The sequence below is a fragment of the Carassius gibelio genome, chromosome A13 (genome assembly GCF_023724105.1).
Source record: "Carassius gibelio isolate Cgi1373 ecotype wild population from Czech Republic chromosome A13, carGib1.2-hapl.c, whole genome shotgun sequence".
NCBI classification, from domain to species: domain Eukaryota; kingdom Metazoa; phylum Chordata; class Actinopteri; order Cypriniformes; family Cyprinidae; genus Carassius; species Carassius gibelio.
The window spans coordinates 27,566,105-27,584,915 of record NC_068383.1 but is presented as its reverse complement, the minus strand read 5'-3'; positions in this window follow the sequence as shown (position 1 = coordinate 27,584,915).

Below are 18,811 nucleotides of genomic sequence, written 5' to 3'. Positions count from 1 at the left end.
ATTATTCAAATTCCCTATATATCATTTGAGTTAACTATTCTGTAAGACTCATTGTTGTTACATTATGGTGGAGAATGCGGGCATTTCAAACTTCGTTTTGTGAGCAATCAACCTGTGTATATGGTTTTTAATAATTTCTGCACGTCCGCTATGAAATTATGTAACGTTACTTGTGAGATAAGTCGCAAGACGCGAGCTCACTCAACTGACTGAGGCAAAAAGCTGGTCAGTCAGCGCGCTAGGTATTTGTAGAAACTTAACAGTATAGTCACTGTTATTTTTAATGAAAGTAAACTGCAGTATAATGTTAAAAGTATCCTGTTAAGAAAGACCAAAATCTTTTTACAGTGAGAACATTTTAATATGAATAATTAAAAGATAAAGAAATCTTTTATTAGTTGCAACATGTAAATCTGAACATGAGCAATGTTCCTCTGATTCAGTTAAAAAGGCCTTGCTTATTAAATATCGTTATTGAATTTGTGGTGAACCACAGTGATATTCAAAAAAATAAAACGATAAAAACTCCTGGTCTAAAATTGGCTTAGCTACCCGATTTTAAACCTAAAACATTTAAATCATAAGTGCTATTTTGATAACTGTTTATTGGAGTCAACAGTTGGAAAATTCCTGTTTTTGTTACATTTGTGTTTTGGAAGTGAACGGATCCTTCCTTCACCCTATGTTTATTATTAGCACCACAGAAATCAAAACTTTCTGTTCGTTACTTGCGATTTTTTGATGCAGAAAATCAGCCTGACAAAAGAGCAGATAATTTCTAAGTCCTATTGAAATTGTAATTCCGCTATCTAAACACCAGAGGGAACGTGTGGGTTAGAAATTTCAGGGTACACCCTGCTTTCTGATTCCAGCTTGCATGAGTGCAAAGCTGCCATCCTGTGGCCGTTTCAGATAATGCGCTCTGATTGCTAATTTATAATCCCCTGTGATGTATTTGAATTAGATGTCTAAATTCTCAATAATTATTTGCATTTACAGCTTTGCTCGTGCGAATATTATTACAGGGAAACAAAAGAATGTTCCCTGCCTTTGACTGTTTAATTTTACCTTGAGTTTGGTTCAAACATGATTTGAATTCAAATGTAATTGTTAATAGTGGAAATCTAGATGTGTCAGGTCAACTACGGTTTGACCCACTTTGAAGGTAAGCCATTTAGTGGCAGTCTCCTGTTAAATCGACTAACAGACCTCTGTCTTTTCCATTCTGTTTTGAATTGCATGTCCACTTTTACCCTTTTTGATTAATCTCACCCTGTTTGATTAATTTCATAATTATTAATGATAACTTACAAGCTATCATGGGTTATCATAGGATATTATTCAGATTTGCCTTTTAATTCATACATGCTTATTTTAAATTTTGATTTAAACCAGTTTTGAATTTTTAATTTGAATTAAGTTTTCTGCTCAGCAGGTTAAAGACAGAGAAGCAGTACTTCCCCCCACCCCTTGTGGTGAAAACCAGCTACTCCTTCTCCCTTGTTTCATTCCTGTCTTTTATTTTGATTTTTATTATTTTTCTTCGCTCTTTTGACTTAGGTTATTTTGATAATTACCATTATTATCATAATTCCTTTGTTTTGTTTTTATTATTATTAGGTAAAGCTGTTACCTTTCCTCTCTACATATATAGTTACTCAATTGATGTTAAACAAACCAAACCTTAATTAACTTTAAGTTTCCTTTGTTCATCCTTTGTGTATTTGATTGTAGAACTCCCTTGGTGATTGGACAGTCATCTCAGGTTTCCAGTGAGCAAGGCTGCCCGACCGGTGTTACCGATACTGGCTGCGAGTGAAACTCGGTTCCTCTTGTCTCAAGAGACATCAGCAATTTTGGCACTCCAAAGGTTGTGCTAAAAGTCACAAGCCGTTCGAGACGGCGCCACGCCAGAGTAACGGAGGACCGGGGACACTGCGGTTGAGTGTTTGGGGAGCACCGGAGAGGTTGACCAAGCCACTGGTTCCCACCTGAATGACTTCAATTCAACCAGGTGAACCAAAAGTGATAAAACCTATCCACTTATTATAAGCCACAGAATATTAGATATTCCCCCGGATATATTTTAAGTGTTTGACCCTTTTGCTTCTTTAAGCCACACCATATCTCTAGGTTTCCTACCCAGATAGCCCACTCACCTGTTGGCCCAATCTTAAAACCTAGCAGTAGGCTTAGGCCTCCTCATTCTCACTAACACATTGTGTTTCTATTGTTTTTATCTCATTTCAAGTGTTGTTTCACTTTGATCTTTTTCTACCCTCTGTTCTGTTGTGATTTGTTTCTTTCATTTCACATAGAGACAGTAACCTGTGAGCCACCAACACGAAATTAAATCATAGAGTAACCAGCAGCCGGTGTCATCACACGACCCGCTAGGCTACTGCCTGTCAAATCTCCATTTCAGGTTCTTCGTTGACCCAAGTTAATTGGCTACTTAACTGTCTGACTGTTTGCATCAGTTAGCCCCAAAATTCTCATAAACGGCACAGCCCATATGAATATAGCTTGTTAAACGTAGAGCATTGGTCTTTTTGTGTGTGTGTGCTGTGCTTCTCTCACCGACAGAGAATCAGGATGTTCCAGGCATCCAGTCCAGCAATCCACGGGGGCCACCTCTCGACATGGTTGAAAGCAGTGACGACCCCCTTCCTGCCCAAGGATGCCAGTAACCTGCAGCACCCAGAGCAACTAGACACCGAGCTAGATGAACTGATGGCACGCGTTCCAAACCAAAGCGACTACTACAGAGAACTCGCCAGGATCTTCGGAAGCCTAGTTCACATTCTCGTCGCCCAGGCACGGCTCAGTGAACGGAGCAACATCGCGGAGGAGGCCTGGAAGGACCAGGCCCCAACCCAGAGTCATCTTGATCAGCTCCTCCTCGAGACCCAGAACCAGCGCGAGAAAGAGGACGACACAGATCCAGAGCTACAGAAAGGAATTGAAAGACTTCACAATGCCCTGCAAGATCTTCGCCTCGACACAGATCAAAGAGAACAGCTGGAGAGAGAAGCCCGAAAAGAACTCAACAAAAAACTCCAGCAAGGTGACGCTCTCCTAAAAAGAGCAGAGACTGAACTGAAAGAAAGAGACTATAAAACCTGTGCCTGCAAAACACACTTGCAAGCGGCCCGAGCTAAATTCAACAAGCTTACTCTGCAGAGAGACAAGCTCCAAGATGAACTTGACACTGTTCACACAGAACTGAGACAATCTCACAGATTACAGAGTGGCTGGATCGGAGAAACGCACACCACAAAGTTTCTCCCGGCCCGCCACTCCAACCCTTTCAGCCAAGAACCCAGAGCTGAAAAAGGGGGTGTAAGCTCACGGCTCAAGAAATCACCAGCCAGCTTACAAGAACACCTGGCAACAACGGAGGGAAGAGAACCCTTCCAGAGAACGCATGTCACTAAACCCTGCACTGCTCACAGAGAACTTCACAAGATAGCCAGAAGCATCTCTACATTCAATCCAGATCCTGCAGGAGGAAATGACGTTCATGCTTCCTTACAAGCCATTGACTTTCATTTGCAAACTGTCGCTAACGTGACAGATGTGAACACATTGTACCTGTTAAAAATCACGTCCAGCCGTGATGTGCAGTGTTTTCTGGATCGTCAACCAGAGACTGTCAAAGCGTACTACCAGCAACTGCTACAGACTTTGATTCTTGAATTCTCTGATCCAAACTCAGACCATGGGCTCCTTATTGCTATGGACCTCAAACAGGGCCGATTTGAAAAACCACAGACTTTCTGTAGTCAGCTACGAAAAGCCTACTTCGGAGCATGCAACGAACCAGGTATGGAACAGGATGTCAACTTAAAAACTCTGTTCCTCTTAAACCTACATGCCAGTTGGAGTTTTCATCTCAGAGTCCCAGCGTGTCCACGTAACAGAACTACACAAGAGTTACGGAACTTAGCCCACAAAGCTTGCACCAAGCAAAAGACTATTTGTGAAAAGACTGTGAAAAAACCCAACGTCTCTGTCTCTGAGCACTGCTTGGAGTTAACCCTAGATGGCGCCCTACAACACCACAGTCACAGACATTTTTACAGAGAGTCAATACCGTTCCAAGCCAGCAGAGGGCAACACAGTGCAGCCACGTCTGAGACAGCAGAGATCCTGAGGGTGCTGAACGATCTTCACATGAAAACTTGCAAGGAAGATGAGCCAAGCACCCAGAACACTGCCCGTCATCCACAGACCACAGAGCTAACTGTCACAGCACAAAGTGACAACAACACCCAAGCTCCACAGTCAACAGCTGCACACACTGAACGAGACAGCACAGGTCCTCACACCAGGTACCACAAACACAAGGTACCAGAAAATGCTGTTTTGACTACCTGCCTTCGCAGCGAGCTACACAAGACCGGTCCTCACCACCCACCGATCGTCACACCTGCCCTGATGCCAACATTCCTGGGCAGCCTTGTCAAAAAGGGGGTGGGCCGAAAAGGAGTCAACAGGGAAGACCTGATCGACACAGGATTAAACCTGACGGTGATCTCATCTCACCTTTTAAAATACTCCAATTTGAAGCTAAGAGACAAGATCGAACTCTTACACCTCAAACTTATGAACTGAATCATAAGTTAAATCATTTTAAGGAGTCTGAACTGAACTGTTTCCACGCCGATTCGGCGGGTTTGTACGCTGGTTGATCTACCCGCGTACCTATGACTGTTGATGCTTTATGCTGTTGCCGATCGACTGACGGTCACATCTCCAGCCGATTGACTGCCGGTTACTAAGTGTTCTTTCGCCGGGACGCGGTTCCACTATGATGATCACTGAGCTACTGGTGCGGATGAACTACATCTGGGTCGTCCTTTCTGCAATATACCACTCGGTAGCATGGGCGATGCTCCAGTATTCGGCGGCGGAACTTACTCAGCTCCGTTTACGTCCTTTTAATCTTCTGTCAGCTCCACATCTTCCCTTGGATATTGTGTACATTCCACGTCGGAAATATATACATCGCGGGTCTCGGCGGAGTTATAACACCGATGGCTCATGTCAAATACGGTCCTTTTGGTCATCTAAACCACGCCCGCCTAGGAGGCTTACACGGACTGTCAATCGCAGTGTATTAATCAACCCAGCCAGATCGGTTGGCAACGATTCTGGTAAAAACAATTTTTTCTTTGGATTACTTAACATACGATCGCTTTCCACTAAAGGACCCCTGGTGTACGATCTACTGTCTGACCGTGAGTTTGACTTTCTCTGTCTAACTGAGACATGGCAGAAACCAGACGACTTTTTCCATCTAAACGAGTGTGTTCCCCCAGGATATAGTTATGTTTGTGAATCTCGTGATACGGGAAGGGGAGGGGGGCTAGCAATACTTTATAAAGAGAAATTGAAAGTATCTCAGTTAACTCTATCTACATATTCTTCTTTTGAGTCAATTGCCATAAAAATCAATGGTGCGATTCCAACCATTCTCATAACTATCTACCGCCCCCCCAAGAGCAATAATGCCTTTTTAACTGAATTATCTGAACTCTTTACTTATCTATTGTCACGGTTCGTGAATGCACCGTCTCCAGCTGTAGTCATGTTACGTCATGTTGATTGTTTGACGTGGGTGTGGCCGCTGATCGTCTGATCAGCGGCAGGTGCGGCTCGTTCCCACAGACTATATAACGCCCTGTCTTTCATTTCCTGTTTGTCTGATCATTGTTTGTAGATCCTGGTGTTTGATGTCGTGTTCGTGTTGTTCCTGCCTTGCCTTGTCGCCGTTCTGTCGGATCCTGTCTTCACGCTTGGAATACACTCACCACTATTGGATTATCACCACTGTCATCGTCGTTCAGCGCACCCCACGTCACAACTCACCAGTCTGTGCTGCCACCGTGGTTCCTGCGTCATTCTCCGGCCTTCCACCATCATCATACTACCAATAAACTTACTTGTACTCGCATTTGTCTCCTGTCCTCCATTAACACCGTCACAGAACGATCAGACCATCATGGAGGCAGCGAGTACTCAAGCTTCATCTCTGGAGGAATTTCTCAGCGCCAGTGTTCGGAGGATGGACTCCCAGGAGAGGACTCTTAACGACACTGGTCGCGCGGTCCAAGCTTTGGTGACGCAGGTGTCCGAGCTCACCCAGCAGTTCCATCTTCTTCGAGCACCCACTGCGCCACCCACACCGCCCGCTCTCCCGATACCACCAGTGACCGCCTCCCAGCAGGAACCGCGCCTTCCGATCCCGGAAGCGTACTCGGGTGAGCCCAGTTTTTGTAGAGCATTTCTAACCCGCTGTGATATGCATTTTGCCCTGCAACCCAGGACATTCTCCAACGAGAGGGCGAAAGTGGCGTGTGTTCTCACACTACTCTCTGGGAGGGCGGCACTATGGGGGACGGCGGTGTGGGAGAACCAGGACCCATGCTGCGACTCGTTCCTGTCGCTCTCCGAGGAGATGAGGCGGGTCTTCGATCGGGCCATCGCAGGACGGGAGGCGGCCAGGAGGCTGGCGGTGTTACGCCAGCAGGAGAGGTCCGTCTCAGACTTCTCTATTGAATTCAGAACCCTGGCGACGGAGTGTCATTGGAACGAGGAGGCGCAGTGGGACATGTTCCTGCATGGGCTGGCTGACCGCGTCCAGAGGGAGATCTACGCCCTGGATCTGCCCCCCTCTCTTAATGGACTCATTGACCTTGCGTTACGGGTGGATGCCCGCCTCACTCGGATGGAGAGGAGGGGGCTGTTCAACACCCCATCCAGGGGCCCGGCGGACGGGCGATTCAGCGGCGGAGACGTGGTCAGCCCCACCTACAATAACGAGCCCATGCAGGTAGGGCGTGCTCGGCTTTCCCGGGAGGAGAAGGAGAGGCGGAGATCCCTGGGCCTCTGCATGTACTGTGGGGGAGCCGGACATCAAGCCCATATCTGTCCAGTAAAAGGCCAAGCCCGGTAGTACGCATGAGGCTACTATCGGGTGGGATCTCTGCCGAGAAGACCTCATCACCACCATCATCTACGCTCCTTCCGGTTAGACTGCGGTGGTCAGCACAGACACACCACTGTCAGGCACTACTGGACTCTGGGGCAGAAGGTAACTTCATGGACCGTCATCTTGCACACAAGCTCCACATTCCCCTCAAACCCCTTCCGCACCACATCACGGTCCATGCCCTCACTGGACAGCAACTTCCCACTATTTCTCACAGTACTGAGGACATCACACTCATCACCTCTGGCAACCACTCCGAGACTATCTCTTTTCACATCCTTGACTCTCCCCTGGCACCCATTGTCCTCGGGCACCCTTGGCTCCTTCTCCATAACCCCAAAATAGACTGGTCCTCTAATTCCATCTTTTCTTGGTCTCGAAAGTGTCATGAGTCTTGTTTAGTGTCTGCTTGTCCGTCTGTGTCTGTGTTACAGGAGGAGGCGGTGGATTTATCTAACGTGCCCGCTGAGTACCTCCACCTGAAGGAAGTGTTCAGTAAGTCTCAAGCTGCTTCTCTTCCTTCGCATCGTCCTTACGACTGTGCCATAGAGTTATTGTCAGGTAAGTCTCCGCCTAAGGGCAAACTTTATTCACTTTCTGTTCCAGAGAGGGAGGCTATGGAGAAATATATTTCTGATTCTCTAGCTTCCAAATTCATACGCCCTTCCTCTTCTCCTGCGGGGGCGGGGTTCTTTTTTGTGGGAAAGAAGGACAGATCACTGCGACCTTGTATTGATTACCGAGAGCTGAACAACATCACGGTAAAGAATACTTATCCTTTGCCATTGATGTCTTCAGCCTTCGAGAGGTTGCAGGGAGCGTCTATTTTCACAAAACTGGACTTACGCAATGCGTATCATTTGGTTCGGATCAGGGAGGGGGATGAATGGAAGACCGCGTTTAACACCCCCAGAGGGCACTTTGAATATTTGGTCATGCCCTTCGGGCTCTCCAACTCCCCAGGGGTCTTCCAGGCACTCGTCAACGACGTGCTGCGAGATATGATTGATCAGTTCATTTATGTCTACCTGGACAACATATTGATTTTTTCCTCTTCTCTCCAGGAACATGTGCAGCACGTCCGACGAGTGCTTCAGAGGTTGCTAGAGAATGGGCTTTTTGTCAAGGCGGAGAAATGCGAGTTTCATGCACAGTCTATTCCATTTTTGGGGTTTATCGTGTCGACTGAGGGAATACGCATGGATCCCGAGAAGGTTAGGGCTGTGGTAGAATGGCCAAGCCCAGATTCTCGTAAGGCCCTACAGAGGTTTCTGGGGTTCGCTAACTTCTACCGGCGTTTCATTCGCAATTTCAGCCAACTAGCCGCGCCTCTGACCGCCTTGACCTCCGCCAGAACTGCGTTCAGGTGGTCAAACACAGCGGAAGCTGCGTTTGTGAAACTGAAGAGCCGTTTCATTTCAGCTCCCATTCTGATTACCCCTGATGCGTCAGAGGTGGGGGTAGGAGTGGTGTTATCCCAACGTTCTCCCTTAGACGACAAGGTCCACCCTTGCGCGTATTTTTCTTATCGTTTATCTCCTGCAGAAAGTAATTACGATATTGGTAACAGAGAATTGTTGGCAGTCAAGATGGCATTGGAGGAATGGCGACACTGGTTAGAAGGATCGGGGGTTCCTTTTATAGTATGGACCGACCACAAGAATTTAGAGTACATTAGCACCGCCAAAAGGTTGAACTCCAGGCAGGCTCGATGGGCACTTTTTTTCGGACGTTTTGATTTTACTATTTCGTACCGCCCGGGTGCCCACCGAACCGCTTATTTGTGCCGGAGGGATTAAGGTCCAACGTTATCCAGTGGGGACATTGCTCTAATGTGGCTTGCCATCCAGGGGTTAACCATACTAGATTTTTAGTCAAGCAACGATTCTGGTGGCCACTTATGGCTCGCGACATTCACAGTTTTGTTTTGGCTTGCTCGGTATGTGCCACTGGTAAGGCTTCCAATCGGCCCCCGGATGGGTTACTCCAACCGCTGCCGGTACCTTCGAGACCCTGGTCCCATATCGCACTAGATTTTATTACCGCCCTCCCGCCCTCCCAGGGCAACACGGTTGTTTTAACCGTGGTGGACCGGTTCTCGAAGGCCGCCCATTTTATTCCTTTGGCCAAGTTGCCCTCAGCCAAGGGTTTCACCCCCAGAGCAATGGCCAGACCGAGAGAGCCAACCAAGATTTGGAAAGGGTGTTGCGATGTTTGGTCTCCAAGAATCCTTCCTCCTGGAGCCAACAATTGTCTATGGTGGAGTACGCCCACAATACCTTACCAGTATCTGCTACGGGCCTATCTCCTTTTGAGTGTAGTGTAGGGTACCAGCCACCAATTTTTCCCAGTATGGAATCCGAGGTTGCGGTCCCCTCCGTTCACGCCTTCGTCCAGAGGTGCCACCGCACTTGGACCAGAGCCCGCGAGACTCTACTCCAAGTGGGGGCGCGCACCAAGGCCAAAGCCGATCGCCACCGGTCTAGGCCTCCCGTATACGTCGTGGGTCAAAAGGTGTGGCTTTCTACTAAGAACATTCCTCTCCGTTCCGTTTCTAATAAACTGGCTCCCAAATTTATCGGCCCGTTTACTGTCACCAAGATCATTAGTCCGGTGACAGACCGCCTCAAACTCCCTCCGACGTACAGGAGAATTCACCCCGCCTTTCATGTATCCAAAATCAAGCCTGTATTTCATTCTTCCATTAATCCGCCTACCCCGGTCCCTCCCCCGCCGCGTCTCATAGATGGGGAGACCACTTATTTGGTTAATCGCATTCTGGACTCTAGAAGGAGGGCACGCGGGTTTCAGTACTTGGTGGACTGGGAGGGTTACGGTCCGGAGGAGAGAAGTTGGGTACCTGCTAGGGACATCCTGGATCATTCCCTTATCGATGATTACAATCGACAGGTAAGAGATTCTGGGGACGCCAGGAGGCGTCCTTAGGAGGAGGGGTACTGTCACGGTTCGTGAATGCACCGTCTCCAGCTGTAGTCATGTTACGTCATGTTGATTGTTTCACGTGGGTGTGGCCGCTGATCGTCTGGCTCATTCCCACAGACTATATAACGCCCTGTCTTTCGTTTCCTGTTTGTCTGATCGTTGTTTGTAGATCCTGGTGTTTGATGTCGTGTTCGTGTTGTTCCTGCCTTGCCTTGTCGCCGTTCTGTCGGATCCTGTCTTCACGCTTGGAATACACTCACCACCATTGGATTATCACCACTGTCATCGTCGTTCAGCGCACCCCACGTCACAACTCACCAGTCTGTGCTGCCACCGTGGTTCCTGCGTCATTCTCCGGCCTTCCACCATCATCATACTACCAATTGTCTGGTCAGAGGAGAACTGACCCCCCAACTGAGCCTGGTTTCTCCCAAGGTTTTTTTCTCCATTCTGTCACCGATGGAGTTTCGGTTCCTTGCCGCTGTCGCCTCTGGCTTGCTTAGTTGGGGTCACTTCATCTACAGCGATATCATTGACTTGATTGCAAATAAAAACAGACACTATTTCAACTGAACAGAGATGACAGATGACATAACTGAATTCAATGATGAACTGCCTTTAACTATCATTTTGCATTATTGAGACACTGTTTTCCAAATGAATGTTGTTCAGTGCTTTGACGCAATGTATTTTGTTTAAAGCACTATATAAATAAAGGTGATTGATTGATTGAATAAACTTACTTGTACTCGCATTTGTCTCCTGTCCTCCATTAACACCGTCACATCTATGTTCCATATCTTCAAATGTTATCCTTCTGGGTGATTTTAACATTCATACAGATAATGTCAGTAATGCATTTACAAGCAAATTTTTATCATGTTTGGATTGCTTTGGTATACAACAATTTAACACACTTCCCACTCATACTAAGGGGCATACTCTTGATCTTGTTTGCTGTTCTGGTATAACACCTTTTAATTGTACTGTTTCTGATCTATCCATATCAGATCACTTTCTGGTCTCATTCTGTGCCAAACTGGCCATTTTTAAGGTAAACCTGTGTCGCCCGATTACATTTCGGAATATTAAGAACATTGATTTGCCTACTCTTGCTGATGAACTTGCCATCTTTTCCAGTAAATCTGATTTCACTACTGTTGATGAACTGGTAAAATATTACAATGATGGACTGAACATGCTTTTAGATGAATTTGCACCCGTGAAAACGCGAAGGGTTTCATTTGTGCATTCAGCTCCTTGGTTTACACCTGAACTGCGTGAACTTAAAACTAAAGGCCGTAGGTTAGAGCGGCTGTACGTCAGGTCTGGCCTTACCGTTCATAAAAACATGTATGCTGAACATATTCAAAATTATAAAAATGCACTGATTACAGCTAAATCCGATTACTACTCCAATGTAATTGGAGTTAGCAATGGGAACTCTAGGTCACTTTTCTCGGTGGTAAACAATATTCTGAAACCACCTGATTCTTTGCCATCTGATATGTATTCCACTGACTTATGTGATCGCTTTTTGACTTTTTTTACATCTAAGGTTGAAAATGTACATCGGCAGTTACTTACTGGTACTCTTCACAATGACTCCTGTCAGTCTATTACTCACACACCTCCCCACTCTGTCTTCTCTAACTTTACACTACCAACTACTTCAGAGATAGTGGGTCTGATAGGTAAATCTAAATCTTCGACTTGTCAATTAGACCCTCTACCAACTCCTTTAGTTAAAGCTTGTTTACCAGCCCTTTTGCCGTTGATAACTAAAATCGTTCATGCTTCACTTGGTTCTGGTTTTGTATCTCCATCTCTTAAATCTGCTATTATTACACCCATACTTAAGAAACCAGGGGGTGATCCATTTGATTTTGAAAATTTTCGTCCAATTTCAAATTTACCATTCATCTCTAAGTTAGTTGAAAAGTGTATTGCAATTCAAATTCATGAACATCTGTCCAATAATAACTTGTATGAACAATTCCAATCTGGTTTTCGTCCCCACCACAACACTGAGACTGCTCTTGTCAGAATAACCAATGATCTACTGTTGGCAGCTGACTCTGGGCTTTTAACTATACTTGTCCTCCTTGACTTGAGCGCTGCCTTTGATACTGTCTCACATAACGTACTTCTTGACAGATTAGTCTCCATTGGTATTACTGGCACTGCTCTGTCTTGGTTTAGTTCATATCTATCTGGACGCAGTCAGCGTATTCAACTAAAAGGTTTTAGTTCAAGAATATCTACAGTCACCACTGGTGTTCCCCAAGGTTCTGTTTTGGGCCCGCTTCTCTTCATTATATATATGCTCCCTCTTGGTAATATTTTAAAGAAATATGGTATTAATTTTCACTGTTATGCGGATGACACCCAACTTTACCTGTCTGCCAAACCTACCGGTTCTTTTCCTCCGCCATCTTTGTCAAGCTGTTTAGCTGAAATTAAAGACTGGCTTTCAGCGAACTTCTTGAAATTAAATGGCAATAAAACTGAGGCTCTGCTTGTTGGCACTAGATCTGTTGTGTCTAAATCTAATTGTTTCTCTTTACACATTGATAATACTGCAATCTGTCCTTCCTCTCAGGTTAAAAGTTTGGGTGTCATCATGGATAGCACACTATCTTTTAAAGCTCAGATTAATAATATCACACGGATTGCATACTTCCATTTGCGCAATATTAATTGTCTACGTCCATTTCTTTCAAATAATAATACTGCAGTTCTCATTCACGCACTAGTCACCTCACGTATAGACTACTGCAATGCTCTTCTCACAGGTATTCCCTCCAAATTGCTACATAAACTTCAATTGGTTCAGAATTCTGCAGCTTGTGTTCTCTCTAGAACACCTTATACTGATCACATTTCTCCGGTTCTCCAGCAATTGCACTGGCTTCCAGTAAAATATAGAGTTGAATTCAAAATCTTGCTACTCACTTATAAGGCACTTCATAATCTTGCACCACAATAGCTTACTCAACTTCTCCAGGTTTATACTCCTTCACGTGCACTTAGATCTTCATCTTCAATTTCTCTTGTGGTACCTCGGATTCGACTTACTACTATGGGTGCCAGATCTTTTAGTCATGTTGCCCCCCGCCTATGGAACTCCCTTCCCCTCGATGTTCGCAATAGCGATTGCTTGTTGACTTTTACAAAGCGTCTTAAGACATATCTTTTTATACAGGCTTTTTTATAAAAAAATTTATCGAGACTTAAATCCACTTTATATGTATATTCTGTTTGTTTCTTGTTTGTTTTGTCTTATGCAGTGACCTGTATATTGCTTGTAAGGTGACCTTGGGTGTTCTGAAAGGCGCCATGAAATAAAATGCATTATTATTATTATATTATTATGAATGTAAAGGTGTACAGACAGAATGACATCCAGTTTGAACAGGTTGTTTCCATTCACCTGACAATCGTTCCGATGAGTCTAATACTTCCCATGTATGTCCCACCAATGAACACTCATACATTGCTCATCGACAAAGACCTGCTAGAACACTTTGACCCTTTTCTGAACTTCAAACAGCTAAAAGACTTTGCTCAAGTGCGAGAACCTTTTTCTCTCCAGCCCAAGTTCAAGCCTCTGTACCTTAGTCAACAAACAGCGTACGGTGGTACCAGCTTACACCAAAGGGGTCGCTGTTCGGCTCAACCTGCAATGTGGTCAAACCTTACCCCACACGCTGGGTTTCTTCCAACCCTCACCTGAATGTGTGGAACTCGGACTCACACTTGCAAACAACAAGCATGTCAAACACCAACACCTGTTCCAGCAAGGTGATAACATCACAAAAACACACAATGCGATCGTGTACTGGAAGAAGGTAAAAGGACACTCGAAGCTACCAAGTCTAGACAAGGACGATCACACTGACACCCTTGCCAAAACTGGCACACTAAACAACATTCTGTGGTCACTCCCAACCCTCCCACCCACATTCAAGGTTGAAGTGATTACACACAGTCTAAGAACTTTACTAGCTAAACTGCCTACCTCAGAATCACTTACGCTGGCTCCGTTGTCTACACAGACCAACATAGCGGACATGCGTGCTTCTGAAAACTCGATAATGACTTTGCTTTACCACCTCTCAGACCCCTCCATCCACCCTGGCAACCAGTCTACAGTCACTGACAACCAAAGCCCCAGACCACTGCATTATACACAAACCATGCTGCGTGCACAGAACAATATTGTGGGTTGTGCACCGTCTGACATCACAATGCCAGGGCTTGTAATGCCACGGAGCAAAAGGGGGATAATGCCAATATATTTCCATGACGCAGCATGTGCTGCACCACGCATCACCAGAGCCACTGACAAAACACTGAAGCAAGCGTCATGCCAGCAGCAAGATGTGGCAAAACATGGGCGAGGGCGAGCTAAACCCAGTCGCCGCCCACTAAGCAAAGAGGCTGCCCTGTCCAACCAAAGACAGCCCTCGTTTGTTTCTTTCTCTCTCTCTCTCCCTATTATCTGTACCAGGATGCTGCTGTGGTTTGCCGTGCCGTGCTGTCAGCCAAAGAGAGGACAGCTGCCACCGAGAAAACCGCTGAGACTCCTGACTACCGATGACAGGGCACACTACCCCAGCACTGTAACCGAATACAGCTGTACAAGGTTCCGATGGAGAGAGGACTCCCTCACTCACACTGAGGCCGATGTAAAACACATGTTCAGCCAACATGAGAAAGTGACTGTTACACAAATGGAGTTAAGTGGACACCACCACCGCTCCAAACAGTTCCCGGGAGCTTTGCTTAGAGCCGCTGCTGCCGCCAGAATGTTTAACATTGTTATGTCCAGTGTCAATGCAGTGAACCAGACCGTAAACTCCCTGAAACCACTGTTTACTGTCTTCCAGAAGGACTTTACCCAGACTCAGCTGTTTACAGCGTTAACAACAGGCATGCTGTGGGAGGTTAGCTCCTCCAATGACAGCCTAACCACGAGTAAAACCCCACCATACATGATACCCTTAAGCCTTGTGTTAACTGTGCCGTCTTACGCCATCACCATGCCAGCTGACCTGCGACAAATACACCTGGCCAACTCTCTGGATAGCGCCTTCCTACGGCACGTCAACCCCAAACAGAGAGAAGTGAATGGGCTCCTGAACCAACCCATCAGCGAGTCAAGCCAAGTCTACAGACCTAAAGACATTGTCAGTGTCAGGATGTGGAAAAGCAACACCCACACCAAAACACACATTCCAAATGTGGTGGCCTACCACGACAGTAACACACAGCTGCACCTGGCCCCAAACATGCACATGTGTACTTTAACCAAAGACATTCATTATCTCTGCCTTAGCAAACCCTTCCTCAGACACAACTCTGAAGGAATCTGCGAGCTGCAACCCTGGGTCAGGGATACGCGCTGCCCTGCCGAAGTCACAGAAACGCAAGCAGAGATTGTGGGTAACAGATGGCTCGTCAACACTCCTGTGCGCTCAGCCACGCTGACCTACGACCAGCATGACACCACCACCCGTGCCAACCTGCTTGACCAAGTACTGAAAGGTACCACCCAACACATTGACATTACTCCTGTCGACACAGCCATCCAAGCACAGCCTCGACAGCCCGTTCTGAACCCGTCATCTGCGGTCCGAATCTGGAATGCTCCCGACACTGCACGGTGCATTTCCATCGTCATTGGTCCCGCCCTGACTCTTGGCGTGACCTTCAACCTACACAGGATACTCAACGAGATGCAAACCTCTACAGCCAAACTCACGACAACTGTGGCTGGAGGTCTCCGATGGAATCCCCGCAAAGGGGGTGCCAAGTCAAAGACAACACCGAACCTCACCAAGCTGAATCCTCAGCTCCAGGAACCACCTGCCATCTTGAACCACCTGCCGTCATGATCCACCTTTCATCTGCCCATAGTGATGATTGCCGTCCGATGATGTCCACACAGGGACTTCATCCGACGGAAAAGGGGGAGATGTAACACTAATGAGCTGATGGTATTTCAGCCATCTGTTCCATACTAGTGAATCCTGACACTTAACACATTCGGAACTCAAAAGACCAGAACGTGAGTAAACAAGGACCTTTCTTGTTTACATAATTCACCATTTTGGCCGCCCTGAAGTCGGCCACATCCTGCCTTGAGTGACAGTTATTTACGACAAGAAATTCCAGAGTCACGTGGGCGAAGCCTCAAAGGAGACACTAAACCAACCACATTCCTGAACACAAAGGAAACCTTTCGTATAAGTTCCTTACTTTCATCGTTATTAATAATATGTATTTTGAATATGTTTTGTGTGTACCATGGTTAATCCTTGTTATGCGAGGATTATAATTTTTCTAGCGTATAAATTGGAATTGTTTCTCCTCACCAACTTTCTCAAAGAGAGCCATGGGCTGCAACCCCCAGTCCCTTGCAGCTCGTAAAACTTTACGACCACCCTGGACAACAGGAGAGGAGAGAAGCCAAATCACTGGTTTCTTTTCCCCAATGCATTCTATGGAATGTATTCATTACCTTTTTGTTTTTATGTTTTATAAATGTATTACGTATTCCTTTTTGGTACATTAGATGTTTCCCATATAAATTGGGACTATCTGCAGTGTTATCATGTGTTAATCAAATCTTTAAATGTGTGTAATTCTGCATTTGAATGTAACTTCATGTTTTGATCATTTATATATATATTATGTTTAGAATTGTTCTAATCGTCATGCTCTGACAGACGGAAACGGTCCTGTGCTCAAAGGCGCCGGTGCAAGCTTCCTTTGCGCATATCCTTTAATATCAAACCGTGAAATAAACTATGTGCAAGCAGTGTCGTTGTCAGTTAAGTCATGGAATTACCAAAAAGGTGATTAAAGCTGACTTAAACTGTGCATGCATGTAAGATATATTCATATTTGTATGCAAATCAGCCCAGCACTGTCTCACTAATCTCAACACACACTTTAACTCGTCAGTTTGTGTTTATTTGAGCACTTCCATCAGTGAACGCCACCAGCAAAACACTCAAATAAATATCAAAGAAATAATACAGTTAAATAAAAAAGTATGCAGCATGACAAAATACTCATTATAATCAGTGATGCTACACTGGATGCAGCACAACACGACATAATAAACAAGCAAGCTCATGAACTCCTCATCTGCATGTTCTCTTTGAAATAGGAATCGTTGCCATATTTCTTGTTAACAACTTTTATTTAATCGCTGTCTTGTTTGTATTTGGCCAGTTTGGAGAAAGCCTCATCAAACCTAACCAGCTGGCGTTTGCGATCACGGGAACTTGTGCAAACATGAATGGGTGACATAAATGGAAATGGCTCCAGATCAGCGATGTAGTATTTGGTTTCCCAACAAGATCCATCGCCGAACACTAAATTAATTTGCTGAATGCATAACTGAAAGGAATTACATTATTTCCTTATGAAATTAACTCCCCAAGCCAAAACTCAGGAGCTCACAGAAAACAGATACCATTCTGCTATGCACAGATAACATTCTGTCATGCAATAAAACTATAAAACTGATCTGGAAAATAGATTTTCAAGGAGTGCAAACAACACCTATTTACGACATCCTTCCTCCCTCTCCTCTCCCCTCCTTGCCTCTGACTCTCACTCTTCTCCTCCAAAAGCAAGAATATCCATATGTCATGTTATATCCTGTGAAAATGTTGTTCTTTCCACTTCATGTTAAGTATCATTTTAAAGGTCTCTGTGCGATTGGTAAAATGGTCTCAATTTCACAATAGTCATTTATATTATGAGAAAGATCAAGAACTTTTGTAAGAATTGTGTTCTGCTGAGAAGGTGTGTCCCCCTTTAGGGGTCTTTGAGAATGTTTAACTCCAACCAGGTTTGACCATTATGTGACTGCGGGAACCTATTGAACCGAAATGACTGTTATGTTTTTACAACTGATTTGAAGATTCCTTTGTTGAGTATTTAAGGGGAGTGACAAAACAGTACGGGGCGATTCTGTAGTCAGATCAGCCCATAGTGTGGAGTATATCGCATATTCTCTATACTATGTATCTTTCTGAAGTCAGGTATACTATTCAAAAATGTAATTGTGTTGAACACATTGTGCCCATAGAGCACATTGTATAGTTGTTTGTCTTACTACCTTTGCACATTGTCTAGTTAAGGTTATTCTCTTAAACACCTGAGTGCTTTGCTATACATTTTAGAACATGTGTCTTAAATTAGAATAACTGTTACATGTGTGACTATGTTAAATTAGTTAGTCTCCTGCGAGGATCACATGGTTGTTTCCCATATGGCTACAGTGTCTGTGCAGGAGCAAAGCTGTCACGCGGTTACAATGTGATTCGCAATTGCAAATATCCTTTCTAAATTGGTTTCTAATTGTTTCATTATGTAATTGACATGATACAATTATACCTGACTAATAATAAATTGTTATATTGGATTTATCCTAAACTCGTCTGAAATCATTATGACTAGTAAACTGGGAGGAGGCTTTTGTTACCGCAAAGTTACGGCCAGGGTAGGTCAAACTGAAGGCTCGAGAATGATTGGAGCAGTAGGCAAATCATCGGAGACCTTCTGATTTCTGTCTATCGCTGGTGTTAGCAAGTTGTATGGGAAAAGACTAAATAAACTACACTTTTGTTATAAGCAAGCAGTAGGCGGCAGGCAAAACATGTATTAGTCTACCTACACCCTCTGACTAGCATCAGACTGGAGAGTTTGTGATCGTAAGATCCACGTGAAGCTACCATGAGACTTAAAAGAGACATTAGGTCCCCAGTGAACGGATAATTGAAAGTATAGTGAGTCCGAGATAATCAAATATCAAAATTGATACATAATCAACCTTCGTGATCAGTTTTT